General features: G+C 35.3%; 1 long non-coding RNA gene across 1 annotated transcript; it reads right to left on the reverse strand.

The window, feature by feature from the left end:
- Positions 1-471: 471 nt before the first annotated feature.
- Positions 472-3151, reverse strand: LOC133525978 (uncharacterized). The gene is made up of 2 exons (XR_009800655.1): positions 1381-3151; positions 472-745 (listed from the first exon to the last, which is right to left on the reverse strand). It is a non-coding gene; the product is annotated as an uncharacterized LOC133525978 (long non-coding RNA).
- Between the last annotated feature and the right edge of the window lie 4187 nt (positions 3152-7338).

Raw genomic sequence — 7338 nt, forward strand, 5'->3', positions numbered from 1 at the left:
GGCGGATAACCCCCCACCCCCCGCCCCGCCATCTAGACGCCAGATGTCAATGCCGAGTGCGACCGCCCTTAAAGCGGTGTATTATCTCTAGTCTCTCCAATATGTTCTCCTGGTGGGTCCACGGGGTTTATTTTAAGTGTTATCATGAACAGTGTTCACCAGCGGGTCTACGGGTACCTAATTATTTTTACCATGGGCCGACCATGAACACGATTCTATTTTGAAAACGTTGCCCGCGTAGCTACTTCAGTCTTAGGCGGTATATACTCTACACCACGTTCACAAAAGATTGATATTTTAGGTAAAAACTCACATTTCGCTACATTTGTCCATAGTAAATACTAATTCAAAAACTACTGTAGGGCCTAAAATCTTCTGTGATAGAAATAAATACTGTTGACAGGCGGTCAACGGTATTTAGTACAATAATTACACTGAAACAATTCGTATAGAATACAGAACCTATGAATAATATATATCTAGAGAATCTAACTTTAATGCAATAATATAATTGAACAAAAGAAATACATTAGTACGAGTAGTACGATCAACCTATATGTCTATTTTTAATAGTCTTAATGTTCGTGTATCGGTTCTGTATTCTATGGCCATTAATTATACTTTATTTTTCAACTTTCTTTGACTACACACAAGTACACATTATATTTGATTTTTTCTTGAACTTTATCTTGCCCATGTTCGATTCTTCTTATGTCGATGCATCCTCATTATTTCCGTATGGTTTCTGAAAATACAATAACAGTTTTTGTATTGTTTTCTAATACCTATATTTGAAGTCGGTTTCCTATTTTTAAGAGAAGTTTTTTTTTCATGTAAGTACCGTCAAGTGGGGTAAATTAGAGCACATGGGATACCTATCGACAATTATGTCCATCAAGAATTGAGAGGTTGCCTCAATTCCTCATGGAACCCATGATGTAACCTAGACCTTAAACCTCGTTAAGCAAGTAGCTTCTTTACAAACATAACAAAGAAGACAAATCGTCTAGCGTGAAATACGCATCGTTAAAGAGTTCTTTTCTGGTCCTGATCAGAAGTTCCACTTCTTCAAATAGCACTTTTTAGGATGGCAATGCCTGGTCTGTTGATGAAACTAAAAAACGCCTATAAGATTTGGGGAATTCCCTTAATTCCTCGTGGTTTTGTCAAAAATAGGACCATCTTGGAACTATATACCCACTTTCAAACGATAACTAATTTTCAACATTGGTTCAGAAATGACGAAGATCTTACTTAACATATATACAAAAAAAAAAGTTTTTGAAGTCGGTTGAAAAGTAGTATCTTTACAATACTTCCGTCCTTTTACTAAGAAGGGATGACTACTACAATTTGCTTACTAAGTGAGTACTTACTTACTATTAGTATCAGATTGGAGTCGACTCGAGAGTCGATAAAATGGGCGTCGCTACCCTTTCCGGGTGGGGGGGCATTTCACCGCATGAAAAAGAGACACATATAGTGAGTTCTTACTGTTCTACCAAACTACATATATAAAGTAGTCGTACTTTTTGAGTCAAATTAGTTTAATTCTAAAGGTGCGACGTAATGGCCTGAAGCCCGCTCTTAGCATACCTAGTTATACTATTTGATGGATATTGGTGTCAATTTATAATACGTTTAATTATTTATTGTCTTTACCTAATAATCTTTACCTTTTGCCGACCGGTTTGGCCTAGTGGGTAGTGACCCTGCCTATGAAGCCGATGGTCCCGAGTTTGAATCGCGTAAGGACATTTCTTTGTGTGATGAATACAGATATTTGTTCCTAAGGCATGCGTGTTTTCTACGTATATACGTAAATATATATTTATCTAAATAAGTATGTTTAACGTCGCCTAGTACCCATAGTACAAGCTTTGATTAGTTTGGGGCCAATCTGTGTAAGATTATCCCTACCTATTTATTTATTTATTACCTAACGTAACCTACATTAGGTAATGAAAGCATTTTATTTTTGTAAGGGTAACAGTTTTGTTGGGATATAAAATGGTTAATGATAAAAACTAATACTTTTACCAGCATTTTAACTTTATATTCATGTATTCGAAACCTATACATTTATGACAATAACTTTTGCAAGCCGATAAGATTTTTTATTCACAATAACTTGTCCGTATTCGAACTGTCTGGCTACCCGGCTAGCCGTGGCTGTGTACCCGGATTTTATACTCTGAAACTGGAACTAGTGACAGATAAGAGTCGATTGATGTTTTTTTTAAAGACACTTATACTTAAATAGAATTACTTACCTATGTTTAATTAAAAGAAATAATACATAAACATAATAATCCTTACAGTTTTAACCTATTTAACCTACCTACCTACCTACTTTTAATAGTAGCAGTTCGGTTCACTTAGTAGAAATACCTGTTCTAAGAATAATGAAAAAGAAAGAAGAGTAATAAAAATAAAGAATCTGGAAGTCGTTGAGGTGTTCCGTTCTTCATCAGCAATTCTACTTCAACAAATGTCACTTTATTGAGTAAAAATGCTTGTAATATTGATGAAAATCCTAAAATGACTATATGTATGCCTATCCTATACAATATGAGAAGCTCCTTCGGTTTCTCGTAGAACCTATCATCAGAACTGGACCTTGACACAAATGTTCCTTAAAAGCCTTACATGCTATGAATGAAATAAAATAAAAAAAAACGCCTAAGGTAAAATACTTGTCGTTGAAGAGTTCCATTTTGCTCAATATCAGCAGTTTCACTTCATCAAATGTCACTTGTTCAAATAAAAAAAACTTGATATGTTGACGAAAATCCTCAATTCCTCCCAATTGTGAATTCAAATCGATTTAAAATCCTCAATTCCTCATTGAATCCATCATCATAACTGGACCTTGACACAAATGTTTCCTAAGCACCTAGCTTGCTACAAACTTAACAAAGAATAAGAATCGCGCGCGTTGAAGAGTTCCGTTCTGGTCAATATCACTAACTTCTTTAAATAAAAATGCTTGATATGTCGACGAGAATCCAAACATTACTGTATGTATTGTATGCCTATAAGATTTGAGGAATTTCTTCGATTTCTCATGGAACCCATCCTCAGAACTAGACCTTATGACACAAATGTCTTCAAGAACTTTACTTGCTACAAAATAAACAAATAAAACATATCGCGCGCGAATTGGCGAGTTCCATTTTGGCCAGCATCAGCTGTTGCATTTCGTCAAATGTCACTTTTTAATAAAAATGCTTGATATGTAAATAAAAATCCAGAAATTATAAGATGTCAGGAATTCCCTCGATTATTTATGAAACCCATCATCAGAACTGAACATTGATATAAATACACCTTAAGAACGTTACTCGCTACAAGCTTAATAAAGAATACAAAACGCGTGCGTTGAAAAGTTCCGTTCTGGACAACATCAGCAGTTCCACTTGATCAAATATAACTTTTTTTAAATAAAACACCTAGAGATATTGATGAAAAAAAAAAACTATATGTATTTCTATAAGGTTTGAGCTGTCCATCATCAGACCTAGACACTAGACACTGGTGTCTAGCACAGATATTTCTTAAGAACCTTACTTTCTACAAACTTAAAAATTCCGAGGAATTGTTCGGATTAATCTCTGCCGCCTCTTTCCGTCACCGCTTTACGCTACATCATTTATATCTTCACCACTTACATGGTTGGCAATCCTCAACTGTGCATTTCTCTAGAAACTTCCTGCCTCATACAGCTAAACTATGAAATGATCTGTCGCATGCGGTATTTCCGGCCCAATACGATCTTTAAAACTTTAAGGAAAGAGCGTATTCCTATCTTAAATGCCGGCACCGCACTTACAATCCCTATGGTGTAACAGATGTCCATGGCCAGCGGTAATTGCTTACCATCAGTTGATTCTTCTGCTAGTTTGCCTCTTATATCACAACAAACAAAAAAAGAAAAAATCTCGCGCGTTGAAGAGTTCCGTTTTAGTCAACATCACTAGTTCCACTTCATCAAATGCCACTAATGTGAATAAAAAAAGCTAAAGATATTGATGAAAATCCAAAATGACTATATGCCTATAAGAATTGAGGAGAATGAGGAGTTCCCTCGCTTTCTCATGAAACACATCATCAGAACTGTACTTTGTCAAAAATATTTCTTAAGAACCTTACTTGCTACAAACTTAACAAAGAAAAATTGCACGCGTTGGAGTTCCGTTCTGGTCAACATCAGTAGTTCCACATCATCAAATGTCACTTTTGTGAATAAAAGTTGATAATATGTTGATGAAAATCCAATAAGTACTACATATATGCCTATAGCATTTAACAAATTCCCTCGATTCTTCATGGGACCCATCATCAGACCTTTACCTTGACACAAATGTTCCTAAAAACCTTAATACTTAAAACTTACTTGCTACAAACTTAACTAATAAAACAAATCGCGCGCGCAAGTTGGCGAGTTCCATTCTGGTCAACATCAGCTGTTACACTTAGTCAAATGACAATTTTTTAATAAAAATGCTTGATATGTAAATAAAATCCCAGAAATTATTACATGTATGCCTATAAGATTTTAGGAATTCCCTCAATTCTTCATGAAACCCATCATCAGAACTGTACTTTGTCAAAAATGTTTCTTAAGAACCTTACTTGCTACAAACTTAACGAAGAAAAATTGCACGCGTTGGAGTTCCGTTCTGGTCAACATCAGTAGTTCCACATCATCAAATGTCACTTTTGTGAATAAAAGTTGATAATATGTTGATGAAAATCCAATAAGTACTACATAATTATATGCCTATAGCATTTAACAAATTCCCTCGATTCTTCATGGGACCCATCATCAGACCTTTACCTTGACACAAATGTTCCTAAAAACCTTAATACTTAAAACTTACTTGCTACAAACTTAACTAATAAAACAAATCGCGCGCGAGTTGGCGAGTTCCATTCTGGTCAACATCGGCTGTTACTTTTAGTCAAATGACACTTTTTTAATAATAATGCTTGATATGTAAATAAAATCCCAGAAATTATTACATGTATGCCTAAAAGATTTTAGGAATTCCCTCGATTCTTCATGAAACCCATCATCAGAACTGGACATTGATGTATTAAGTACACCTTAAGAACCTTACTCACTACGAGCTTAATAAAGAATACAAAACGTGTGCGTTGAAAAGTTCCGTTCTGGAACACATCAGCAGTTCCACTTGATTAAATGTAGCTGTTTTTTTAATAAAACGCCTAAAGATATTGATGTAAATCCAAAAAAAAACTATATGTATTTCTATAAGGTTTGAGGTATCTATCAGACCTGGATCTAGACACAGATGTTTCTTAACAACCTTACTTTCTACAAACTTATCAGGACAAATCTATTACGGCGAGTGTTCCATCGAATTGCTCGGATTAATCCTTGCCGCCTCTTTTCGTCAGCGCTCTACGCTACAACATTTTTATTTTCACCACTTAGATGGTTGGCAGTCCTCAACTGTACATTTCTCTAGAAACTTCCTGCCTCATACAGCTAAACTATGAAATGATCTGTCGCCTGCGGTATTTCCGGACCAATACGACATTTAAAACTTTAAGAAAACAGCGTATTCCAATCTTAAAGGCCAGCACCGAACTTACAATCCCTATGGTTTAGCAGGTGTCCATGGGCGGCGGTAATCGCTTACCATCAAGTGTGACGTCTGCTCGTTTGCCTCTTATATCATAAAACAAAGAAGAAAAATCTCGCGCGTTCAAGAGTTCCGTTTTGGTCAACATCAGTAGTTCCACTTCATTAAATGCCACTAGTGGGAATTAAAAAGCTTAAGGTATTGATGAAAATCCAAAATGACTATATGCCTATAAGATTTGAGGTGTTCCCTCGCTTCCTCATGGAACCCATCGTCAGACCTTTACCTTGACACAAAGGTTCCTAAAAACCTTGGTACTTGAAACTTACTCGCTACAAACTTAACAAAGAAGACAAATCACGCGCGTGGAAGAGTTCCGTTTCTGATCAACATCAGCTGTTCCACTTCACCAAATATACTTACTTACCACCCATTTATTTGAAACAGTACCTAGGTACTCCATTTTGATGCCGCCAGCTTAAAACTTCAATGGCCTCAGTGTCCGATGAATAACTTAAAAATGCTGAAAGTAATAACAATTATAATAAATTAGGGAGTAGCGACCTTACACACCCGAGTGCTCCTGGGGAGTTCTGTTACCGGACATACAATAATAATAACAATAAATAAATATTATAGGGACATTCTTACACAAATTGACTGAGTCCCACGGCAAGCCGAGAAGGCTTGTTTTGTGGGTACTCATACAACGACATAATAATATATAATATACAAATACTTAAATACATAAAAAACATCCATGACTCAGGAACAAATATATTATCTGTGCTCATCACACAAATAATACCCTTACCGGGATTCAAACCCAGGATCATCGACTTACTAGGCCAAACCGGTCGTGAAAAAAAGAGCAAAAAAAAACAAAAAAGAAAGATATGTCAATAGAAAATGCGATTTGGAAACGTTATTCGCCACTTAAAACACTTTATATATCTGGTTCACAGCATTTATTTGGTGCTGATATAATGCCTGCAATATTACCCGAGTACATTAAAATATGAATAAATTATCATAAATTCAAAAGATGGTCCCTATAACAGTTCATTTTTACGTGGAAAAATGGCTTTCATGTAAAATGTTTGTCAGACATATTTTTGGAAGTATAGTACAATCATTAACTTAGAAATATAGGTAACATTTCACGAATAAAAATACGGTAACACATATTTTTAATTATTTTTTTAACTTATCCTACGCAAAATAGAATTGGAGAAACTGACATAGGGACTATCATTCGACACGACACGTATAGTAAAGTATGAATCCGCTCTAAGTCCCCTTACATAGACAGTGGGAAGTAAAATAATTCTTGTTCTGAAAACAATAAAATGTAAAATGATTAGGTAGGACAATCCAAACTTCTAAGGTCGCGTAGATCAGAAGTAGATATGAATTTGTTCGACAACTATATACGATAGGAAACTTTTCAGCATTTACATTGGCGCATTTTTTTCTGGAATACTATCTAAATTGCACTTTGTATATATGCTACATTTTTTATATAATTTGGAGCCTTTATTTTCCATGGAGTCGAACGCTATATAGCAGCTATACGAGAAAAAATAATACTTTTATCTTACCTACCCCATGAATAGTGAAGATCATCAAGGAGCATACTCTCTGAGATCAATGGAATGGAGTGCCTTTCGATTGGAGAAAATTATAGCGTATTAGGAATATACTATTTTGTAATTACAATGTTGAA

Source organism: Cydia pomonella, chromosome 15 (assembly GCF_033807575.1).
Source record: "Cydia pomonella isolate Wapato2018A chromosome 15, ilCydPomo1, whole genome shotgun sequence".
Taxonomy (NCBI): Eukaryota; Metazoa; Arthropoda; class Insecta; order Lepidoptera; family Tortricidae; genus Cydia; species Cydia pomonella.